General features: G+C 45.9%; 1 long non-coding RNA gene and 1 other non-coding gene across 2 annotated transcripts; both read left to right on the top strand.

The window, feature by feature from the left end:
- The first annotated feature begins 916 nt into the window (after window positions 1-916).
- On the top strand, window positions 917-1,039 carry LOC149362959 (U5 spliceosomal RNA). The gene has a single exon (XR_016289283.1). It is a non-coding gene; the product is annotated as a U5 spliceosomal RNA (small nuclear RNA).
- Window positions 1,040-9,012: 7,973 nt separating this feature from the next.
- Window positions 9,013-14,448, top strand: LOC149362958 (uncharacterized). Its single transcript, XR_016288545.1, has 4 exons — window positions 9,013-11,022; window positions 11,248-11,337; window positions 12,394-12,505; window positions 14,365-14,448. It is a non-coding gene; the product is annotated as an uncharacterized LOC149362958 (long non-coding RNA).
- The last annotated feature ends 11,153 nt before the right edge of the window (window positions 14,449-25,601 follow it).

Here is a 25,601-nt window from a genome sequence, read left to right as displayed (position 1 = left end):
AATCTGGTAAGCGAGTTTTAACATCACCGTACAGTAAACACTGCAACTACGGTAACGGTTACACAGCAAACGCGGCTTGGGAAGCCTGGCAATGGTAGCAGTGGTAACGTGTTACCGTATTTGCCGCAGCCTGTCCGGCTGCGGTGGCCATGTTTCGATGGAAGCTAAACGCAAAGGCGTCCATGCGCTGCGCGATGTCAGTGCACATTAAAGATCCCCTGGTGGTCAAAATTATTCCTGATATCTCCGCTAAGGCACCTCTTTTTTCCTTTCTTCTTTATTCCTTGTTACCTCCTTTATTCCTTCCCTTACGGGGCGGTTAGGGTGTCCACCGAGATATGTGTATCAGTTACTGCGTCATTTCCATACCTCAAAACCATTTTAGAATTTTTGTGTGTCCGGCTGCGTTAAATCACGGCCGGTCTCGAAGCCCGCTCGTCGAGACCATCCATAGCTAAATCTATGCTAAATGCGTGACGGGGTGGCTTGTGTTAGGGCCGCCACGTGGCTGTGGCCACACCTATTAGAGAAGAGGGGTGCGCTGCCCCCTCTTTTCACCGCCTTTTGTGCAGCCACGCTGGAGACTCCGTCAGCCCTACCCTCAAAAGGGAGGCAGTAGGCTGCGTTTTCCCCTCGTTTTCACTCTCTTTCTCCCCATCCTTCTCCCCCGTCTCGAATGGGCTCGGTTTTGTTCGCAGTTACACGTATGAAAACTGTACACTGAAGCCTACAGACGGGTCCGTCGTCGCACGTTGTTTAAGAGAGTCGCGATCCGATATCTCTCCGGTCTGGTGGATGGAGCCGGTGCTGCGGGTGCTGATGCCTTACGTAGAAATTTTGTCCACCACAAGCTGCATCACTTGCTCTCCTTGCCGGGCCGCCCTGGGTGCCGTTCACCGGCCGGCATCGGTAGTCATCGCTCAGGCCCCTTCTCAGCCCACGTATTAATCTTTCGCCTTTTACTAAAGATTACCGTGGGAAGGGGCCCTCAAATGAGCCTGTAGGCCAATTTTTGGAAGGTCTGGCCCGTTTGGGATCGACCTCGTACTTGAATCCAAAGAAAGAACTTTTCTGACATCAACCGGTTAGCGCCCAGCGTGCTTGAAAGGTCATGCGAGATGTCGCCTTTCCTCACGAAGGAGCGCATGCACTCATTCAGTGAGCTGACGCAGGAATACAGAGCCTCACGCCAGCTCTACCCCCCACCCCTCCCTAGATAACACACGCAACACTGTGGCGCAGATTACAGACACACACAAAGGTAGATGTACTATGGTAGGGTAGTCTGCATAGAAGCCCATACGTTCAAAACATGGCGGCTCATGGTGCGCAGCCAGCGCCGTCTTCGAAATGCGTGGACAACTAAAAAGTGACGTCATAATTGAAACAAAAACGCGACGTTAAAATCACGTGTTTTAGTGACGTCAGCGTCACGTGATGCTTGGCGGGAAAAATAAACTGCTGAACGCCGCGACGCTTCAGCGCGACACGAGAACGAAGAAACAAGACACGACGTGTGCCGACCACCAACGCTATTTTTAGGTAGTCAGTTCTCGTTGTGCCTTTTTCCTTCGTCCTCGCCTCAGCTGTCGCGCTGAATGTCAGGAAAGCGATGAAAAGTGACGCCGCCAGACAGGTTATCGCTCGCACATCGTGCAACCGCACACCTCTTTTTTGCGTACGGGGGCCCCCATGGCCACAGACGGTGCCCTTTTGGGGCAAAAGTGACAGAACCGCACCCAACTGAACGAAACTACACAGAAGCGCTGGTTAAAGGGAAAAGCGGAAACTGTACACGAACGATGCACACCAAGAACTCGAGCAACAAGCAACGAGGAAAAAGTAGCGCTAGCAGCATCGAGTTTCAAACAAAAGCGAGCATAATGGTGAAAAATGGCTGAGGCTTAACTTGGTTAACCCTGGTCAGATGCGAAGCATATTGATGGCTAGGCTTGGTAATACATGGCTTTCCTTGGTTGAATACTTGGTCATTTTAATACAACCACTAGAAGCCTTCGGCGTGGGGGAAGACAATGGCATGGCTACAGCGGAACGCCGACTAACCCCGAGACGCGCGTTGGGTGGGCGCCTGGATTGCCACGGAAGCCGCGTCCGCCTGCCCGCTGGAGCGAGCGTTTCACCTACACCGAGTGTGAACGCGCGTTCGAAATGCGCGGGAATGCCGCTCGAGGACATTGCGGTGTCTGTGCGATGGCATCGCTCCCCCTCTCCCAGCGCGTGACGGCGATCTGTCGTGACGTCATGTGTCACGTGGTGTGCCGTCACTGTACCACGTGGTCTGCACGGCGTGCAACCACAGCGACAGCGCGAGGTGGACCCTCATCTTCCTCTGTCGTGACGTCATGTGTCACGTGGTATGTCACGTGGTGTGATGTCACTGTACCACGTGGTGTGCAGGCGCATAACCACGGCGAAGGGCTCTAGTGCACCTCCGTCTTCCTCTGTCGTGACGTCATGTGTCACGTGGTATGTCACGTGGTGTGCACGGCGCGTAACCACGGCGAAGGGCTGTAGTGTACCTCTTGTAATATGCTTCGCATAAAAGATATGACAAGGGTATGACATCAGAGCACCGTCAACCTTGGCATCGTCCCGCTGCCATTGCCGCTGCTCTGAGCGAACGCTGTCATAAAATTTTTACAAAGCAAGCGCTATACTTTCTAACAAAATGCACACAACTAAACATTTCAAAAAGGAATCACTGCAATTGTTTTTGAATGCTTTTGAAACACAAAATATGTCCTAATTATTTTCCTCTTCTAGTCGTTTGTCCACTCATTTCATTTTGGCGCTTTAGTTCCACCACTAATTTGATGTCGCTCGCTAGCACTTGGTTCTGGACCGCAATCAAGCTCCGGCTTCGCGACCTATTTGAATTGACCTTGCACACACTCTCCCCTCGCCCCTTACCCTAGCCCACCCACTAGGGAAGGAGGGATTCCTTCCCTACTCCGGCATGCACCCTGTGCCCAGAACCCTTCGCTTCTTCCCTCCACATCCTTTCCCTCTGCCCGGCGGATCCTCCCCCGCGGGACCTAGAGAACCTCAAGACCTGGGAGGACTGGGAGACCCTGCTGCGCTCGGAGGACCCGGCCGTGCAGACCATCGCCACCGGCCGGGCTGCCAGTGTTATGGACCTTAGGAACATAAACACTTGAGTGGAGTGGGGTCGTGCGGAAACCCTGGGGCGTGCCCCGAATTCCTGTTGTAATAAAGTTTTCTCTCTCTCTCTCTCTCTTGACAGTATGTCTTCTTTCCAAGGTGAAACTTCTCTATGTTTGTTTCCCACGAACTGTAGCGCTTGATCTTCCTGTGTGTGCAACGGCGCCTATTTATTCCAGGTCATAAATCTTATGATTCCTTGCAATTCATTAGAAAAAAAAACACCTCACTGCTCAGCGAGGCCTCAGACACTGCTGTACTTGTCACTAGCTAACCTGAATATGACGATGGTCTGATTTAAATTGAATATTATCAAGGTTTGATTATAATAACTGGATGTTCTGCCTGAGCAGACGGTTACTGTTATCATTTCCAAACTACTGGGGAGAGTCCTTGAGTTCGGAAAATAAACTTTTCTAAGCACGTGTTGTCCTCTGGTTGCATGAGGTGGTTTTAATATTTTTTGACCATTTCATCTTTTCTGGTTAACAGGACTTTTGTAACCAAAAATTCCTTTCTTTTTTCAACAGAGGTATGACAGGTGTTGTTGACCTGTGGGATCAAGCCGTCAACTGCTACTACATAGGCATGAGGGACAAAAAGTGGCTGTTGACACGAAAGCTCCACTTTGCAATTGTGAACGCCTGAACAATCTTCCACATTGCTAGAGACGAGCCTGCCGACTATTTTTGCTTTGGTAAGGACGTTTCTCGTCATTACCTACACCTTGACATGCACCAACCAGAGGTTCGCAGACACTCCTGCTCAACCGCGTACGATGCTTCTTTGAAAAGGAGAAAGATTCCCGCGCAAATGAGAATAACTGCAGTACCAGTATAGCCAGAAAAGACTCCTGAGGACCTACAAAAAGTGTTATATAACCCCGCGTAGAAATGACGCACACGCACAAATGTCACGCCACCAAGTAGGAATGCAGCACAGTAGGCACATGAGCTATGGTGAGGACCCAGTGTACTATAGAAAGTACAGCTGTGTAACTTCGGAAGGAATGAAGATATAACGAAGTTTAAGTAATCTGTTTTTGTCTATAGAGAGCGTTATGTGCTAAATATGAAGCAAATCCCTCAGTTAGAATTTTATTGGGCCCTAATAGCTTAAGGTAACACCAGTAGGCGGCGAGCTGTGATTATGAACGGCTGCTTCGTTCTGGAGTAGTTAGAGGGAGTATTCAAGATAGGTTACGGGTGCTGTTTTGTTGTCCAGTATCCCACACCGCGAAATGGCGGCCGCTGTGACGTCGGCTTGGTGTGAAGGTGGGTTTAGGTTTAGGTTGATTTTAAAAAAGATAGTTATTCCTTTACTAGGCGATCAGCATTTCCGGTAAGCAGAACTTTTTCTTGAGAAAATGTTTGCAAGTGTTTTTTTTTTGCGCCTGTAGATATTCTAGCATTTTGTGGCAGCAATAATCGAGTGCGGCTGAGATGGTCAAGCAACTGAGGGTTAAATGCAAGGAGTGTTAGGCGTAGGTTTACGCGCAAATGAAATTGATTTTTCAGGAAAGGAAACGTTGCAATAACTGTCTTGCTTCTCTCGGCGGAAACCCGAATCGCGCCGTAAGGGAAGGGATAAAGGCGGGAGTGAGAAGGAGACGTTTCCCGGCCTTTACAACAACGCGTGTTCGCTGCTTGCTCGTTTCCGAAACAGCTGCTACCGAAAATCCGGGTTGGTGCTGGCCGCGTAGCCAGGTGGAGAGGTCTCAACCAGGGTTAGAAAGGACTGAGTCTGCAAAATCGAGCACTCGGGGCGTTGATATCATTCCTTCAGGACAGCGGCATCTTTGGGAAATACTGGTTTTGTAGTATTTAATTAGGCAGTGTGAGAGCTCTTACCTCTCTCTGAGTGACTGCTTCAATGTCTATTTTATTTTCTCTCTTCCCTTTTTAATCCCCTCATTCCCTTCCCCAGTGCAGGGTAGCCAACCGGAAACCTTTCTGGTTAACACCTTTGTCTTTCCCCCCTCTCTGTATCTATTTCTTTTTGCTTTTGTGTGCTTGTTGAAAACAAGCTTTTTTTTATAGTGCTTCCATAGCGTTGTTTTTTACTTTTTCTGTGTGCTGCAAATGAGCTTATTTTGTGTTCAATTTATCCCTGCTTATTGGTATCTCTTATATATGTATATTGTGTTGTGTACCGTTCTTTTAACGTTCACAGCGCTTATTTTCGATCATTAATGTTGCTGCTCCGGACGCTTGTACTTTGGTATGTGAGGTAGGGCAAAACGGGCAAACGGAGAGAAAGACGCACACTCTAAGAAAAAAGGGTGTCAGAAGGGTGCATCTTCACGACTTATGCTATCTGAAGGCGCATGGACTAAAGATGCACTTTGCAGAGTGCATCGTTACACCCGTGTGGAGGTGGTGGAGGCCGTTAGTCTCTTTCAGAAAACTTACCCCCTTTTTTACTCTTCAAACCAGCTGTGTTCCCTCTGCGCGAAGACGCTGTACAGCAAAGTATGCAGCCCTCACCGCCTCCCCTCCCTCTCGAAGATGGCCCTCTCCCGAAAGCGGGGTGGCGGGGTTATTTTGAGGACAGTAGTTAAGAGCTACGCTGGCTCACGCTCCCCCACTGCATTGATCCTTTCACCCGCGCTGGCGACACTGACCGCGCCTCCTCGCTTCGGCGAGAGACCAGAAGCTATTTCTTCGAAGAACACGTACAGCGATCTTCTGCCCATTAAGCGCACCTGAAGTTTGCTGCCACTGCACCAGCGCCACTTCTCCCCTGCCGGTCATTTTGGCGTTTCCGTCCGGGCGCGTCGCGGGCGGAGCGCATTGAGCCAGCAGCCTGTCGACTGGTATGCGCGTGCTGCTCGCGCAGCTGTCACTCTCTCTTTCATTGTGAGCACGCGCCGTCCTGCTCGCGGGCGCACAAAAGTGTTGTTGCCGCTCGCTGTGAATTCCGCGACGTTCTAAGAGTGGAGAAACTTGTTGTGTCTGGGGCTGTCACAATAGTTCTCTGAACATCGACGGCCAAGGACTGCCCGTGGAATTCTACAGATTTCCTGGAGATGTCCTACATTCTTGGGGGGAAAAATTTAATATTGGAAAATTGTAACGTACAGTAACGGAAATATTGAAGGTAATGGTCCACCCTTTCTATATGCAGCAAAATCTTAAATATTTTTCATCGCTCGTATCGAGCAGTTGACGATAGGAAAAACGTTAAAACGAAAAAAAAAAATGCAAGCCTATCGATGGGAGATTGCTATAGTGAAATCTTCCAGTATATGAAAAAAAAAATGCGTTCATACACTTTTTCCTATTAAAAAGTGTTTTTGTCCGGTGTATGAAATGGATGAGAACGAGAAACGGCAGGCCTCGATAACTGCTATGGGCAAGGTGAAGTAAGCTTTTGCCTGTTGCTAAACACGTTTGGCATGTTGCACGCGTAATATTATTTCTGAGCAGTTTTTGTTGTAATTCACTAAGCATGCAGTGTTTAGTAAAGCTCGCGCTAACGAAACTCATTTCTTTTGCCATTTTTTATTTTGGAGACTGACAACAGCTAGCGGCATTATGCAGACGCGTGTGAGGCAAGGTCAGTGATCGCCTCAATGTTCCGACTTGTGACGCCTGGCTCAATTTTCGAAGTTGCTTTACATGTAAAAAATTTCTAAAAACAAAAATAATCAAAATGTTTGCTTGCACATGAATGAGCGTTTGCATATGAGCGATGGCTCTGCAAATAAATTGGGGATGCGCGTGCGCTGTAATAGGCATTAAAATAAATATACCAACCGCTTATCTCCGTTGTAGCGAGTGACCAAACTAGAGCATTTTTTTTCTCTTTGCCGTATATAGCAAGGAGCTGGTAGGCGCATTTCGTGAGTGTTTTCGTTTTTCTCCTCAGCCTCGCGTGTCGCCTTAAGGCCACTTTCTTTTAAGTTAAAATAAAAATTATTTCCATTATTTTTCAGCGAAACACGTAACAAATTCCTTATTATTTGGCCAACAAACCTGCATGCATCTAACTGCTCAGCCACCCAACGAAATTAAGCATCTTGCGAAGATGGCTGCGCCAAAAAAAAAAAGGGTATTTACCTCGAATTCCACGTCTTAAATGACCTCGTCATTTACTTGCGATACACATTTCGCCGTTACGGTACCGGCTTTTTCGTCAACAATCTGCTTCACGTAGTGGGCCTGATCCACTAGAAGTTCATTCAAGTTTGCGCAGCGAAAAAAAAAATTCACTGTCCACTATCTGAGAGCGTACTGCCGCGACAGAAACAAATGCGAACAGCGCAGTGCCTAGGCGCTCCGCTGTTGGAATTTATTTTCGTCACGCTTATACTTGGCTCGCAACACAAATACGCTGGAGACATCCGTGATACATAAATGTACCACTCTAGCGTCTTTTTGTTACTACCGAGATAAAAACGCATTGAAGATAAATTCCGACTGCGCAGCGCGTGGGCGCCGTGCAGTCCGCATTTTTTTCTAGCGCCCCTGTACATTTTGCTAATCCTCTGAAGCTCGTCAGCGTTCAAGCACGAGGGAAAAAGCTCGCGACTGCACAAAGAGATTTGCAGGCTGGCCAACACGTGCAAAGTACGTGCAGAACTGGCTTTTTTTCAGGAGAAAGCGCGCTGCTCGCGCAGCTACTCAATGGGAGGGAGACCGGTTTGCCCGGACAATAGTGCGGAGTCGGCCGGAGAGGGCGCTTTTCAGTGGTGTCCGCAGCGCCCCCCTGCGAAGCTGCGGTCCCTGCGGCTTGGCGGATGCACAGAACGTTACTGAAAAAAGGTGCATTGGCCGCGATCGGCCACGAGAACCATCACGCATGCAAACATTCTCTTGGTTGCTAACGGCCAAAATAATCACTAATATTCGGTGCATGTGCTTTCATACTCATGATTCGATATCACGTTAAAAAAGAAGTAAGTCAGCAAAGACAGATGGCATGATCGGTGCTATGTTACTCCTCTGACCAATCGCAGCTCTGAACGAAATCAGCAGTTTAGCTCTTCAACACACCAGAGGCATGAAAATTATTGCGCTTACAATTTCGGCTTGTGGTTAAGCTCTTATTAAAGCGGTAATAAAAGCTTTAAAAGGAACAGTTTTGCTTCACAGCCAGCGTAAGCACTATTAGTCTACGCTGTTCTTCATTTTCTAATAGCGTACGATAAACACCACGGCGCTTAATTCCCTCCGTACAATTTCGAATAACGTGCACTGCTTTTCGAATAACCCTCGTTGTGGCACATGTTCCTGAGCAAATAACAGACGAATAACGGAAAAGGTTCAGGTTGAACATGCATACAAGTTAATAAATCAAAATCGGACGAACGAGCGAGATTGTTGACGCAGTAATTTTATGTTAGCTGAAGATGCAATGTAACTCAAATCCCGAATAAATTGCACTCTCATATTTCTGCTCCATTTCAACAACAAAAAAGAGCCCTACTCGCTGATAAATGCGTGATCTTCACCAATAATACTGACAACGCTGAAAAACAAAAATGCAAGAATCTAGGGAAGGAATAGTTCTGCAGCTGAACTGAGTTGTGAACGTGGCCTGAACATTCCATATATATAGGCACTTTTTGTTTACAGCACTTTTACCAAGACACTAGCCAGGCCTCAGAGTCGCACTTTTGCTGGTCTACTATGAGATCACCAGCATTTGTACATCTGCTCGGAAACTCCTCAACGCAGCGTAAAAGACATTTCTACGTTTCCTTTCCAACAAGTGTACGGATCCTTTCTCTCGGCACAAGATAGCGAAACCCATAGTAATCAGTTTTCGAGATAGCTGCATTTCCCGACATGTTTTGGTGCGTACAAGTGTTGCACATAGAAGCAGTTCAATTTCAGCTTATTTTAAATTGATAAACAGGAAGCGGACCAACTCGATTTAAGTCTATTCGAACCTCTCTTGCGGATGAAATTGTGCTGCACGCCTACAAGAGCAGAAATTAGATTAAACTCAGTGTACGTGTACGTAACTTTTAGCTTTTAGGTTGTTTCGCGCAGCTTTAATGCAGTCAAGTAGTACTAATAGTCAGAAATGAAGTTGACTGCCTCCAATTTTGTTTTTCGAACTGTAGCGCTATGGAAGCATCGAATTCCGCAACAAACCGGGTGCCAGAGGAAACAGTAATCAAGGCGCTTATATTGCGGCAGTGCATTGTGAATTCTTATGGAATAGTTCATGCGTGAGGAAATAACTCTTTCTTTTAGAGGCTAATGATAAGCACTAAACAGTACATTGCACTGGATAGACGCAACCCGAAGACCCAAGCTCGAAAATAAATGAAACTACGGCGTATGAACCTTCAGGTTTTCCTTCATCATCGTAAGTTGCTTCGGATGGCTGAGACTTTTATCTTGTACGCACAAATAAAACTGGGCTAAAGGACACATTGTATCGCACTGACGAACCAACAGAAGCATAAATTCAGCGGTGGCAACTGCCTATATTGAATAAAATGAAAGCGCGTATAATAGACGGAATCACCCGAATAGCCAGTCGGTTGCTGGCATAGCGCTGGCAGTGCTCCATTTCTGCTCTGTTGACTCATTTTGAAAATATTTTGATAACTTCGCGAACACTGCAACGATGAGAGGTGAGAACTGCTGCATCAGCAGTGGTCGACTGTCGTTTGAAGCCCTCTTCTGCGCCATCTTCTTCAAATGTTCAAATGTTGTGAATCCCCTTTATTTGCCTGACACTTCTGATCACTCGATGCGGCTTTATTAAATCCATATTTCTACAGCTGTATCTATTTCGCTTGAGCTAAACTATTCTTGAACAGAGCTGTTTTTTTGCTTTCTTCGGATTCTGCTCACACGTGCGGCCCCATAAGCACAAAAGAATGTTGAAATTTCTCGCAGCAATACCACGCGGCAGTATCAGTATTTAAAACTGTTACTGTATCTGACATGGGATCAATAATGCTGCAGCATTCACATCACTTTTTTAGCCAGTTCTATGAATTATTTAGAAGTACAGGAAGGGCAGTTTATTGATACATATTTCGCAGTGCCTCCTGTACGCGGTAGTAAATGAGAGCTGACGAGAACTTCCGAGTGATGCTCGCAACTTTAAGCTGCAGCTGATCTGAAAACTATTCTGTTGCATACGCCACACATTCACGGCAGCATCTGCGTAATTCATACTGCGTAATAGCTGGCTGCATTAAAAGCTTCAAACGGATACTGCAAGGACTGACAGGACGAGTCTCGCCCCGCTCGATGTCTCCGATAACGGAAGAGTTGTGCGCACGCCGAAAGCGCCGAAAAATACGTGTCACATGGGCAGAGAGGCGCATGCAAGCTACCAGCACATTGCAAGGACCGAAGGTTGTCGCCCGCACGCGGGCGGCTTGACCTTGGGACACTACTGGGAACGCAGACGTTCTTTCAGTCAGCGGAGAAAACGAAAAGAGGGGAAGCGCGGGGTCCGGCGGAACGAAAGAAAGGCACGAAGCAAGCTTTGGAAGCAATGGCTGGCAATGGTTTGTAGTTTCTCCCTTCTCTCTCTCTACAGGTCACGTGCCTGTCTATTTGGATTGGCTGCTCTCCTGGAGTCGAAGAAGAAGCCGCTGTTTACCGCGCTTGTGTACGGGGTGCCGTGCCCGTGCGTGCATGTCGCGGCGCCCATTCCTCTTTTCGTGTTGTTGTACGGGCCTGTGTGCGATTCGTGGTCGGTTCTGTTCAGCGATTACTTCATCGTGCAAGCTTCATCGATGTGTGACGCTGCAGTGGGCGACATCTTCGTGAAAGAGTCAACGTCTGAAAGAAACAACGCACGCCAGATCGTCGCGGCGCAGCTCATCGTACGGATTCTTTGCGCCCAATTTCAACCGTACAAGTAAGTGACCTTTTCGTTTTGTCATACGGGTTGTTTCCTGCCATCAAATTATGGTGTGTTCAGTACAGAGTTTTTATCATGGATTGTGTGCGCGAGCCGCTACTTGTTGCTATTTCTTGTTTAGAGCCGGACGCGTGCGGCCGGAGGGAGCCTATCGTGTAGTACAATACACGATCGCAGCGGCGCAATCTGCAGGCGTCTTTCTCATGCTTTCTTTCGCTGCAGGCACTGATCCTTCGTCTGCTGTGCGAAAGAACATTGCCGGTCGTCTCTTCAACGCAAAGTGTTTGTCCCTGCTCACCACCATTCGGTCAGGTAAGTCCAAACCGCAGTCTCCGTTCAGAAAGGGGCGAGTAAATTAGTGTGCGCGCTTCTGTGGCACGTACTGCGCGCAGTGCTCACGTCTACCGCAGCACTGTATGTGATGCTTATTGGACAATAATCCCTTTATAATTTTAGCGCTACAAGGCAACTCCTCCTGCCAGGCCGCTTTTTTTTTTTTTTGCGAATGGACGACGTCAATTTTTTTTTCTTTACTACGGAGTTGCAAGCAAACGATAAAACAGTAAATGTGAAATTTATTTATTCATAGGCAAGAAATTAGCAGCTCATTTGTGCTCTGCGCTTCCTTGCAATATTTTTGCTAGCCCAGAGAGTGACTTATTATGCCAGCAGTTTAACTGCATTTGAATGACAAGATGCGGGTGCTAATGGTGTTAAGTTGATATGTAACTGGCTCTTCACTCCGGCTGAGAACTAATAGAGAAAAGTGAACTTGTTTAGTTATTTTTACAAGCGAAAAGGTCGGGGGTAGTTGGTGGCCAAACATTAGCTCACAAAAGCATACAGTCTAGTCACCTCTTTTTGTGCTCTGGTATTCTTTTGTGAAAGAGTGAGACTTTAGGTTTGATGTCACTCTAAGAGATTGAATAGAAGAATACGCTAGTCTCTAAGCTTTTCTGTTATGAACAATAAGGATTTTCGTTGCACTGCGGTAATCTGTCGACGAAAAAAAAAATTCTGTAATGAATACTGTCAATCTCGTAACAGTATAGTTTTTTCTTCTTTCTACAGTGGCTGTTAGAAAATATGTTAATTATGTTAGGCACTTAGTGACAATTCACTGGTAATAGGCCATTGTGCTGTAGAAGTTTGTGTAGGCTTACTGTGCCAGTGCATTGCGTCAATTATGCCTCTTATAAATATGTGCCAAGTGCTGTAATGGATAAAATTTGGAATAAAAAGTTGTTTCTCATTTTCAAAATATTCCTGTAGTTTTTTGAGCATGTGTGCTGCCATTACGTGGTTTAATGAGCATATAAGTTATGACTAACCATTACACTAATGCTATTAATGACGCCTCTATTGCAGTGCACTTGGGAAAAGGAGGGTTGAAAAGGTGCACAACCATTGTCACTCCTAGCACCGGAGTTCAGCCTGGATTCTTCAAAACCGTACAAGTGGTCGGGACTAGATTTGTGTGGTATGTATGTTTTTATGTAATTGGGACATTGTTGCAAGTTTATCATCACTTGATGTCCATCCATGAACATAGTATGCTATGTTGTGCAGCTACAGCCATTCTATTAAAGAGATTTTGGAGCTTCTCAGTGTTTTCGAGGACTTAGTTCCGAAAGAATTTTTGGATAATGGTTTGAATAATTGTGACCACTTTTTATTGCGTGAAGTATAAACGCAGTTTTTTTTTCTGCAAAAGTAGGCTGAACTTCAACAAAAGATTTCATATTGAATTAGTTTGAGAGGCGCTGCCCACAATTCATGTTGCTGGAGAAGTCAGAAAAAAATGAAGCAGAGTTATGGTAATGCTTGGCAGGGTGGCATGCTACCAAGCTAATATGAGTAGCACCGTTTATGCATGTAGAGCTTAATGTGATATGAAGCTATGTGAGGCTGTTCATCTTCTTTGCACTGTTCACACTTTCTTTTTGAGTAGGAAGGTGCTATTCACTGATGTGAATAATTTCCAATAACTCACGTGAACCCATATTAGTTTTATTTCACATTGGAGTGAACTTATAATTTAGTTAAGCTCACGTGCCCTGCACGTGACATCAGATATAGAAGGCAACTGTTTTAATAGCCATTCTTGCTTGCTGTCAGTCAGTGTTTACAATTTCATTATGCTAAGCATCTGAAAAGATGTAGAAAGGTTGCATTCTACAGTGCCGGCAAAATGTAATCCATGAGAATTACTGCTGCTGCATATGCTGCAAGCATTGGATGAAGCAGCACTGTCTAAATAGAAAGACGAGATTTGTAATTTGCTCAAGCAAAAATAGTGTTTTAGAAGGAAACTGTTCTATGATGCTTGTGTAGTTAATGTAGTCTGTCAGTGAAGGCCGGTCCATGACCAAAGCCTTTTGCACAGGCGTAATGTAGAGGTGTAGTATGAAACAGGCTATGAACGTGAATAAAAGGTACCTTTATTATAATGTGGTCCAAATAATATTTTCGGTATGACGTTACCTCATGAGTGGAGACAACTCTTTAGATGTGTAAGTTGCCGTTGCTATTATTTCACATTTAGCCCAAAGCTTTTCCTTGTTTTCCAGGAGCGGTACACTAAAATTTATAGGGCATAGCCTTTGTGCATGGGCCTTTCACCAGGTATTTAAACTGTATCGAAAGGCTGTGACAATGGAATGCACCCAGAAATGCCATCACAGGCACAAGCTTCCTGCTGTTGCTAATTGGAAATGAATTCACAGGCAATATATACAGGGAAAATTACAGTTGGAAGCATCACTCATTGATGCTCAGATAATCACCTACGCTTCCCTTTTAGGAAGAAAATTTGCTGTTTGGGCAACAAAACATATAATGGCATCAGAGACCAGAGCCATATTGTTAGCAAGGGCTGCATGAAACCTTAACCGCTATAGATATGGATAACTAAACACACAAGAAACGGCATTTCATATTATCACCTTTTAGTAGCGTCCATTTCATGCACGTGTTTTTGTTTCTTGATATGACCCTCTCATTAGTCTGGCATCCGGGATGCCTACAGCCTGACCGTGCAGCTGGGCACAATATTCTGGATTTTTCCTGAGAAGCCAGTGTGCTTGTGATTATGTCAGCATATGTGAATGATTAAGTAGCTGTCATTTAGGACATGTTTTGTTTTTCCTGCATATCTTTGCTGATTTTGGTTCTCATTAATAAACAGAAGCCTGCACTTGTGGCATTGTTTTCATGCATCTCCCTTTATCCCTGCCGTTTGTGTGGTTTACACTTTTAGATCTGAATTAACTAAGCCCATGGTCACGTCGTTCTGAGCTTTGTCATTGCAAAACGTTATATGTTTTCTTCTCTCTGCAGGTCAAATACATGGTACATACTGCCCCCACCTGTATGAAGAAGACTGCCAGGGTCACTGCTGTAATATGGTGTAGCATGTGGCAAAATAAATATGACGGTATGTAAATATGATGGTATGAATTCTTTGCGTGCATTCTGCAGTAGTACCTGCACCTGAACACAAGATGACACAGACCATCTCACATGAAACATTCGTCGCAACATTTTGACACTGCCTGCACTTCCAGAAAGACTATGGCTTATACCATATAGGTCAACTTTAGTCCTGCATTCAGTGGGCAGGTTTATGCTACAGAAGGGTAATAATGTTCTTGTGTGGACAGTGTAAATACACTACCGAGTAGTGCATAGATACCCTTTGCAGAAGGGCATTACTTTGTACCACTAGAAGGGTAACTTTATCCATCATGTAAGGGTATAAGCTTGCACCACAGGGGTGCAAACTTTGCTCTGTTTATAACAGTATAAGTTTAGTCTTTGACAAAGTAACTTTGCACTTCTAGACATAGCATAAATTTACCTGTTAAAGGTGCAAACTTGCACCTTGCATGCTAGGATATGTTTATGCTTTCCTCAGACTAACACTTACCCCTTTTAGAAAGGCGTAATGTTATACCTAACTGGTTTAAAGTTACTCTTCTTATGTCAGTGCAAGTTTAGGCTATTAGAGCGTAACATTACTCTATGTGCAAGAGCATAAATACTTAGTCTCCAAGAAACAGCGTAACCTTACCCCCAAAAAGGTGTCAGCTCAGCGACAAGTGTTTTACCCCCCAAAAAGACTAAGATCACACCTTTTTTTTTTAGAGTGCACACAACACAGGCGCTTGCGCTGTGTGCGTCTTTCTATGTCTCTTGTCCAATTTTGCGCTACCTCACATACCATAGATTATAGTTACCGACTGGCCCAAGTTTATACGCTTGTACTTTGTTCTGTGTGTCGAGTACTGTTTTGTGCTTGTGTTGTGTTATGTTGCACTATTTATCGTCAGACCAAGTGGCTTCTATGAATTGGCGAAAACGAGTAGCCGGTGCCGCTACGCCGCATCAACCTGTACGTCCTTCCTTGTTCATGTCAATATTAATAAAAAAAAAAACGACAGAGCCGCTCAGTCGATCGAGCAGAGTTTTCTCTTGCAAACAAACAACAAAAAAGAATTTAAAAAAGCACTAAACACAACGGTTGCGAAAGCACGACAAAATAAGCATGGCAACAGGGTACACGGCCTGAACTTATCTAATACACTTGTAATCGAGGCAAACGTGGAAATGGTGCACGAATAACATGAGCAGAGAAACAACAAGTAACGCACCTTTATCTGACTTAATCCAGATTACGCCATCCCGTGTGGGCGAAACTAACTCTGACTGGGCTTTGTGCGGCGCCAGGCCAGTTGCTTTCGATCGAGCGTGCGAACGAAGGTCGAGGCTCGGTGGCGGCTAGCCTACACTTGTGTCACTTGGTAAGCGGCCTGTGCCGAGGAATTTTGATTGTCGCCGTTGTGTGAACACGCCCTAACTTTCATTGTCCGCAGTGCTTGTTTACAGATCGATTTTTTACTTCTTGCGTGCTTCCCACGCCTTCGTTGTATTTTTTTTAACGTCCCGAAGCGACGCGGGCAATTGTCGAGACGTCGAAGTGCAGTGCGCCGTATTAATGTGGTTAATTGCACTGACATCGCATGGCACCGAGTCGCCTAATGCGTTTCGTATCGATCGAAACCAGCGGACTGAATTCGTGCTGTTGCTTTCGATCCGACCTGCGACGACAGGTTGATAGCGTCCCGTGGCTGCGTCACGTAATATGTAGTGGACGCAGAAAAATCTTGAACGTTGTTTACATGCACCCGAAAGCGGTGAATCAAGTCAGCTCTCTTGGCGCGTCCTGCCAGGCGCGACCACACGAATAGTTAACCGGTTCCCACTTGTGTTATCCCTCGCAGAAAATGTTTTCCCTGAGCGTGAAAGTGCAAATTGCGGAGTGGGCTGCGAGTCAACTCGTCCCTGTTTCCGACCTGTCTGCTTCCAGCAAGGACACCGCTCCGACGTGTGCCCCACGCCGAGCATTATTGTGGGCGGATTGGGCGGACTACAGAACCCGCCCGACGACCACGTGTGCGCGCCCAAGTGCGTAATATGCGGCGAGGCACACCGCACCGTATCCAGGGAGTGCCGGCAGAGATTGAAAAAAGCGAGGTCAAAACCCACCGCCTAAAGAGGACGCAGCGACCACCGCGGGCGACCCTGCAAGCGATGGCTCAGCACAGAGGAAGAGACATGGAGGAGCCGACCGATGTATAACTCCTTCCTACCTCTGCCACCAGCCGGCCCACAGGAGCCTACTTTTAAACCTACGTTTAAGCCTTTTCGATAGCCTCCAAGTTTCTGGTCCATGGGCGAATACCGGCAAAATAGAGCTGTTATATATTTTCTCTTCGGAAATTCTGGTAAGCTGCCATTCATGGCCTGTGAGAAAGAAGGTCCTGATCTGCGGTCACTACCTGTCATAAGCAGAATTATTCGCCGACCACTTCAGCTCCTTGCTACCAATCATTAACTTGTTTCCTTCCGATACTTTTGAACATTCATTTAGTTTTCAGCATATTAATTTTTAGGCTACTTTTTGGCTGGGCCCGACAAGGTCATTGATCATGCTTTGCAGTTCTTCCCCTGGAAGACTTAATGACGCAATGTAATCAGCGAAATGCATATTGCTAAGGCATCCTCTATTAATTACTCTCCGGTACTGTTCCCAACCCAGACATCGAAACACCTCCTGTAAACGAGCAATAAAAATAGGATTGGCAAGATCTCGTCTGCCTGCCTGATACCCTTCCTTTTTTGAAATTTCTTGCGGTCTTTATGGTATATTTACATAGGGCTCACCTACACCTTAATTACCTAAGCCTGCATGACTGTTAACGTTTACTGCATGCGAGCTCGATTTTGAATTTGGCTACATTCTACAGACTTCTGTAGCACCTGATCGAGGGGGTCAATATGGTCTGTTATCGAGTAGCCTTTTCGAAAGCCTGCCTGATCAATTGGTTAAATCGAAATCTGAGTTTGTCCTAATTATATTAGCGAATACCTTAGTAAATACCGGCTGCCTCCCCCTTTTCACTGCTTCGAAGGCCTTCTTCACTTCTTTTGTTGCTGGCGGGATGTGCCACTGCTGTGCGCTAATTCTTATCTCATTAACGTGTTGCTTAAATGGACTACAATACAGAGTGGTGTAGAAGCGCATTTGTTTAAGAAGGGAAATTCAAATTGTAAGATGAAGTGCCAGGAAGAGGGCCGAATCGGTCGAGAGGAAGCAAACGCTGATTCTTGAAATCCTACTCAATATAAAGAAGAACAAATGGGATTCGGCTTGGCGTGCAATGTGAAGGCAAGATAACCGATGGTCGTCGAGGGTAACGGACTGGACAAGAAGAGCACACAATGTTAGCAACGTCGGCATGAACATAGGTGGTGATGTATGAAATCGGGAAGTTTGCTTAGATACGTTGGCCGCAGCTAGTTGAGGACAGTGGCAATTCAGAGGCCTTTATCCTGTAGTGGTGTAGTTAGGCTACACCCTAAGAGCTCGCGCCACTGGCAAGTGTTTCCAGCAGGGGCACGAAAGTATCTCATTGACCGTGTCGAATAGAATCCAGAGACACCGGGACACAAGAAGCACGTATATGGGGCGATCTTAGAGCTCGATGAATGCGATCCCTCCACACTGCTTTATATCGCATAAATATGCGTATTATTTGGACAGGATGTCAAGAGTTTGACTAGCAGCAAGTGACGTTGAAGCAGGTACTTAGTGTAGCAGAGGTTGCTGAAATTAACCAGGCACAGCCAAAACACTTTGATGAATGATGACGCTGCAAAAAAAAGCTGAAGAGCGAGTAATAGTGATAAATTCACGTCCAATTGGAAATTTGTCACGCAGCACGAGATGAACTGTAAGGTAAGTTAGGTGCAGCCATCCGTTGACTACCACAGATATGCATATGTCCATTCTTACCGCTTCACAACGAAAGATCTGGATCCGGAACTGGGGCATCCGACGGCAAGTCGAAGGTGTCGTCGTAAAGCCAGCTGTAATCCATGGGCTCATTATCAGGAGGACAATGCTGCCTCTCCTTCTTTGAATTCACCGTGTAAGCGCAGGTCCACGATCCCGATGGGCCGGCCACCTCGGCGTCTCCGCATGTCCGGTTTGGCTTGAATTGCTTGGAGGCCCCGGGTTTACCTAACAAGTTGAATAGACGAACATTAAGAATCATGCATAGTGTAGGTGCAGATGTGAGCTACGCAACGTAGTATTTTCTTAAATTCAAGTGGAGATAACACAATCCCTACATTCAGATCCACTTTTCTGCGTCCTTCGTAATCATTACAGATATTACGGAGGGTATTGGCAGGAAGTTCAGGTTGCGATACCGGTGCGTACCATGGTATTGCGTAACTGAGCTGGGGCAAGAATGAAGGAAAAAACTTTTTAACATTCAGCGTTACAAATAAGGTATCCGCAAATATGCGTCCCAAACACAAATTGCCCAGGTTCACTTACAGACGCGTGATTTCCCACCTCTGGCAAGCGTTTGTGCCACGGGCACAAAGAGTGAGCAATTGATCGCTTAGAACTAAAGTACAAAAAACACGTACGTGGAAACACAAGAATAGAAGCACATATAATTGGCCGAATGAGAGTATGGCGATTTTGGAGAACAGAAGCTACTTAATATAGCAAAAACAAACTACGCGTAGCTTGTGAGACCACAGTAATTTGAAAATTAAGATATGTATGGAGCGCCACGTAGAAGCGCGCCAGAGCGTTCAAAAACCATCTGCCAATCTCAGCATGAATAAAATACCAACACGCACCTATTTCTTAGTTTGAATGAGGATAATTTTAAACAAAACGCATTCGCGGAGTCCAGCGCTGCCAGAATCTGACTGCGATGTTAAAGCTCAAGCATGCGCAGTGAACGTAGCGGCCGCTGAGCTGAAGAGCAGTCGCAAATGCGTACGGAGATTTCATTTCAATACAACGAAGACCCAGAAGGGAACCACCTAGGCGCACAAGAGCTCCCTAAGGGCTATTGTTCACAGAATTTCAAAATACCGGGGTTCCGGCAGCTGTTCCAGCATTTATGAACGTACCGTCTAGCCACGAATGAGCACAACATTACTTAGCTATAGGTTTGTAAACACACCGTGTCATGGATTTTAAACAGGGTTACGGTCAATTACGGGGGTCCCTACACTACTTTGCTTTGCCCGAATTAGTCCCTGACAATATAGCGCTTAGAAGCCATTAATTTACCTTTAGACTCCTCTCGTTGCCGTTTGCGACTCTTTCGGTTCGTTTTGTAAGGGTGGCGCATGGCAGATTTCTCGTCGTTGACTTCTCCGTCCTCTTCCGAGTCGCTAGAGTTGATCCACGACTAATCTCGAAGGAGAAGCCATAGCATAAACTGCGTCTGGATGCCGATGTCTCGGCGGCTCTTCTGCATCTCTTCTATCTTCTCCTTGGCTACAGCCAGAATGCATTCCACGTTCATCACCATGATGAAGAGGACAGGAAAACATTCGGGAATGCCACAAAGAACAACCCGACGTGCAGCAAGTGAGACAAACCTCGGTCGGCTTCAGCACCTTAAGTGACACGCTCAAATCTTAGATCTCTTCTCATGTTTGGCAAAGGGTATCTGGTGACAACAGTAAATCGCCGCTCCACCAATAGGCTTTCTCTTCGGCGAAAAAAAGGCGCGGCAGGCCCGAGAGATAATAATATAGGGGTGCGTAGTTTCTAAGCGATGACTGGAACCGGAAACCATGGGGATTAGGCGGAGCTGGCTCTTCCTTCTTTTATATGAAGTGTAGGAATGTTGACGTCATATTAAGATTGTCCTTTTTGCCAGTAGTCTTTATCTGCTCTCTGACAAGGCCCCAGGTTTGTGGGCGTATAAGTTGCGTGAGCGGGTGCGATAAGAACAGAGAAAGAATTTTCATTTCGTCAGGCTGGCAGGAAATTGTATTCCGGTGTTTGTATCTCTGCTTTGTGTACATTACGGGACACTGATACGGAGTATAGGGCATTAATAACGCCTGTGGCAAGAAGCAAGCCCTTGTCAATTAGCGCAATAAGCAAGTCTATTCTCCCATCAGCGAATCACTAGTGTACAGTATGTACTCTAATTAAGAATTTGTTAAAATTGGAAGCGATGAGCTGTACGTGACATCTGTTTTAACTTGTGGGTTATGCGAGCATGGGGACATAATTTCAAAAAAAAAGAAAGTCGGGAGCCCGATGTTATTTCGATTTAAATTAGGGAAATGGACCGCACAGGGCAATCCTTCGAGGTTTCCATGAACGCTCGGAACGGGTAGATAGAGTTCCAGAGGTAAAAATTCGAGTTCAGATTCCTATTGAGTGCATCTTTAGGCGGAGTTTACGTGTATCCTACAATTTTATTTTCCTCTTTTGGAATATTGGTAAGCTGCCATTCATGCCCTGAGAGAGCCTGCCAAATGCGCTCCACCTCTACAAGCCGGGGTGGCTCAGTGGTTAGGATGCTCAGCTGTTTAGCCGGAGTTCCTGGGCCAGAACCCGGCTGCGGCACCCACGTTTGGATGGAAGCGAAACGTAACAAAGCGCCCGTATGCTTTGCGATGTCAGTGCACGTTAAGAATCTTTAGGAGGTTGAATTATTCCTCAGCCGTTCGCTATTACGGGACTTCTTTCTCCCTTTCCCTCCCTCCTTTATCACTTCCCTTACGGTGCGGTTCAGGTGTCCACCGAGATGCGAGACAGGTACTACGCAATTTCTTTTAATCAAAAACCAATTTCCAGTTTATTCTGCACCCAATTCTTATTCTTCCAGTTGTTTCATTCTCGTGATCTAGATCCCTGGTCACTACATGCTACAAGCCGCCGCGGTGGCTCATTGGTTATGGCGCTTGGCTGTTGACCCGAAGGACGCAGATTCGATCCCGTGAGTTCGAATACCACAGTCAAAACAAAAGTACCGAACGATAAATATAACCACTGAAAAGGTATCGATGCTTGTGCAGTGTCTGAATAGAGATGCTAGACGATGACGACACTGTTCTTCGCGACTCCGTCTTCTGCCAAAGGAGCGGAAGCTACGGAAACGGAGCACACCCTCTCTTGCACCGTAGGGGAGTGCAGTCCAAACATGCTTGCTTTATTTCTTTTTTTTAATACCTGTATTAGCATTTGTTAATAATTGTGGGGATATTTCTAATAAAAGCCGCCGCGTTGGCTAAGTGGTTATGACGTTCGACTGCTGACCCGAAAGACGCGGGTTAGAGCCCTATCGCTTCGGCCGAATTTCGTTGGAGGCGCAATTTTAGAGGCCCGTGTACTGTGCGATGTCAGCGCGCAGTAAATAACCCAAAGTAGTCGAAAATTCAGGAGCCCTACACTACGGCGTCCCTCATAGCTTGAGCCGCTTTGGGACGTTAAACCCCCATAAATTTATAATCTACCGGCCATAAGTAGACATATTCCTTGACAACTTCCAGCGCCTCGCTAACGATCATAAACTGCTGTTCTTTTCCGAGTCTGCTCAACGTTCCTTTAGTTTGCAGTATATTGATTTTTAGACCCACCACTCTGTACTGCCTGTCTAAGTCATTGATCATGCTTTGCAGTTCATCCCCTGAGTCAATTAATTAGCAAGACAATGTCATCAGTGCATGGCTGATTACTAATGTATTTATAAAATTTTATCAACTGTTCCCAATCCAGGCTTTGAATACCTCGAGGAAACAAGCAGGGAATAGCATTCACGCAGTCGTGTCTCAATGCGTGGCAATCCTCCTCCTTGGAATTTTACTGCAGTCTTTATGCAGCAGTATAGTGGCTGTGCAGTCGTTATAGGTATATTTGAGTATTTTTAGGTAAGGCTAATATAAAGGTTGATTCCGTAAGGCCTGCTTGAATGCTGAGGTTTCGACTGAGTCAAATGCTTTCTTGTCAGTTTATGAAGGCTTTATATGCGGCTGGTTACATTCTGTGCATTTCGCTACCACCTTGACACTTGAAAAAGACTGGATAACCGATGGACTTGAAGGTAACGATAGTGACATCAAGAGATGGCAAACGTAGCACGTGGCGGCAGAGGATATATTGGGTGGATTAGTTTCAGAAGTTTGGGGGACAATACGGACGCAGCTGGGAGAAGAGAGTAGCAGATGGAGGGATATATCAGAGGTTTTGTCCTGCAGTAGTGTAGTCAGGCTGATGATAAGAGTTTGAGCCAATGGCAAGTGTTTCCCACCGTGGCACAAAAGTATCTCATTGACCGTATAGATGAGAATCCGGAGACACCACGATGTAAGAAGGGAAGCAGGGATTTGAGGCAGTCTTGGAGGATGATGAATACAATGAGGTCACGCTTCTCTATATCGCATAAATACGCGTATTATGTGGATAGGATGCCAGAGATTGGACGATCCAATATTCAAGTTAAAACAATTACATGGATAAGGAAGAACCAAACCACATGCAAATCTACAACCACACCTATTCCTCGCTCAGAGCCCTAAACGATGAAAGTAAGAGGGAAACGAACATAACATGCTGTGAAATTGTCAATGTGTTTGGAAGGAGCTATGTAGCACTGAACATATGCACCACTACGATAAAATTTCCACTGCCCGGACCTTTTGCTACGAAAAAAATCTGCAAATGCTGTCACGGCAGAACATCGACAATGTCCGATATGAGCTCCCAAGGGCGCTGCACGTAACCCCATGCCTTAAAAATACTTACCTAGGTTTATATTATCCCAGCGCCGTTTGAAAACTGCCTATTTGTTCTGCAGACACTTGAGATTAAAAACCGGCCAAACTTCTCTGAAATATACATTTTGCTTATTAAAAACCCACACAATCGGAGCACCACAGTGTTACGCTATCAGATATGCTGTGAGCTTCATTTATTACTGCTTAAGAGGTGAAGATCTCGCCTCACGAAAAAACAAAAAAAAAGGATCAGGCCCTCGCTCAATTTCGGCTACTGGTGATAAAATAGTGAGCTGCCATTTTGCTCGAGAAGCGTTCTGAAACGGCGTGTTCTGGGCCACTCCGCCTATAGCTTCGAGACACCAAGCAATACAGCAAGACACGTTGTTGGGCGAGTTGGTTCATGACGAAGACAAGGTAAGTGCGCAAAAAAGGCGATCACGAGAGAAGAAACAGGACGGGACGAGCGCAAACTTCGACTGACGTTTTCGACAGTTGAAGTTTGCGCTCGTCCCGTCGTGTCTCTTTTCTCGTGACTGTCCTTTTTGCGCACTTTCCTTTTCTTCACCAAGCAAGAATTCGCAGGATGAAAGCGAAGTTTCTGGGTGGCAACTTTTTTGAGGCTGCGTCACCAGAAAACAGCTATAATGTGGGACGTCGTTGGCTACATCTACTTTGCGAAATATTCAAAAGTTTCTGGTAAATTCGGTCAGCCGAGTGAAAGGAGTCGGAACATTAGCGTACGCAATAGCGTCTTTATTCACAGGCAAACAAAAAAAGAAACGTACAAGTAAAACATCACAGGAAGAAGGTATCACATCAGCAGTGAACTTAATTTGTAGCTCCTAAATAAGTGCGCTTAGAAAATTTTCACCACTAGGCAAAAGCTGAAGAGGGGGTAATACTGATACAAGCATGTCCGTTGGGACATTTCTCATGCAACACCGGTTGATTTGAAAAGCCACTTAGGCGTAGCCACCCGTTGAACGGCACTGGTATGGAAGCGTGGAATAGTTGTTCGTCGGTGTCCACTTTTGTATCTCCAGGAACTAAAACCCAAGTCCAGAACTGCGGCGTCTGCCGCGAAATCGAAGATGTCGACACACAGCCAGCTGTAGTCTAGGGGCTCATTCTCGGCAGGACATGCTGATTCTTGTTCTTCCCATTCGTGGCGTCACACTTCTTCAGCGTCAGAACGGGGGGACGGCCGCTTGCAGTGCATGTGCACACCTCCGATGGACCGGCCTTTGGCTCGTCTCCGAAAGTCTGTTTTGGATTGAACACCTTGGAGGCCCGGTGTTCATCTACGAAGATGAATAAAAGAACAGTTAGAACCAAATACCGCATACCTGCATAAATAAGCTACGCAACACAACATTTCCCTAAAATAATGAAAATGAGGCAATCCCTGCACCCAGCTCTTTTTTCCTTCCTGCGTCCTACGGGAATATCGCAACTATTACAGTGGGCATTGGTGGTGGAAAAGGGTGCGTTGATGGAGGAAAAGGTCGTGACCTCCCGTCCGAATCATCCAACCAACCACATATTCATCGACTGTCATCACGGCAGCCAGAAAAAAAAACAGCTGAATCCATTGCTGCCCTGCTTTTTTCGCATATTCCCCGGACTGCAGTCAACACTACGTAACAATATCCGCACAGCACTATATCTAGACAGATATAGTGCTGTGCGGACGTCTTAAGTGCGCGGAAAATCTTTCCGAAGGCAGTGATTGCTACGGGTCTGCCGAGACCAATTTAATTTGTAAGGAGGGCTCGGCTCGAAAATCAACGAAGGCAACTTTAAGGCGAACAGCAAACGTCACGTGACCAATTTTGGTCAATTAGTTACGGTTTCCGAAGCACGAGTAAAGCGGGACGGCAGCGTAACAAATTGATTTAAACCTCTGTACATGGAAAACATCCCGAAGATATCCCAAGTTTTTCTAAGTTTTATCAAGGGCTCCCAAAAAAGTTACACGTATGTTCGAAAGATGTACGAAACAGGCTTCGCGGACCCAGATTTGTTACTCGTGTACCGAATAAAATAGGAAATAGCTTCGCTTCAGAGAAGTGCGTACAAGCGACATTTCGTCGCATATGCAAACTGTTTCTACTCAATTTCGCTATGTAAGATGGGAGTGAGCTTGACCGCCAAAGCACAAAGAGCAACCATACACACACACTCTGAACAAGTGCATTTTTAAATGAGAAACTCTTCATGAACATAATGTTTACATATACCGCTATACTGCACTACAACCGTCAATATATCCACAGAACTCGCTTCCTGAAGCCTGCAATGCGAAAACGTTCACATAGTTTTTTTTTGAGAGTCTTAATAAACTATTTGATGCAAGCGATGGACGATCTTATTGGAAAGCTTTTGCTACACAGCAGATGGTATATTTTTCTACAGTTGGCTCAAAATTAAAGCTAAGCCGCCGCCATGGTTCAGTGGGTATG

The sequence above is a fragment of the Amblyomma mixtum genome, chromosome 2 (assembly GCF_055824585.1).
Source record: "Amblyomma mixtum isolate Tamu chromosome 2, ASM5582458v1, whole genome shotgun sequence".
In the NCBI taxonomy this organism is placed as follows: domain Eukaryota; kingdom Metazoa; phylum Arthropoda; class Arachnida; order Ixodida; family Ixodidae; genus Amblyomma; species Amblyomma mixtum.
This window is presented reverse-complemented; position numbering and strand designations above follow the sequence as displayed.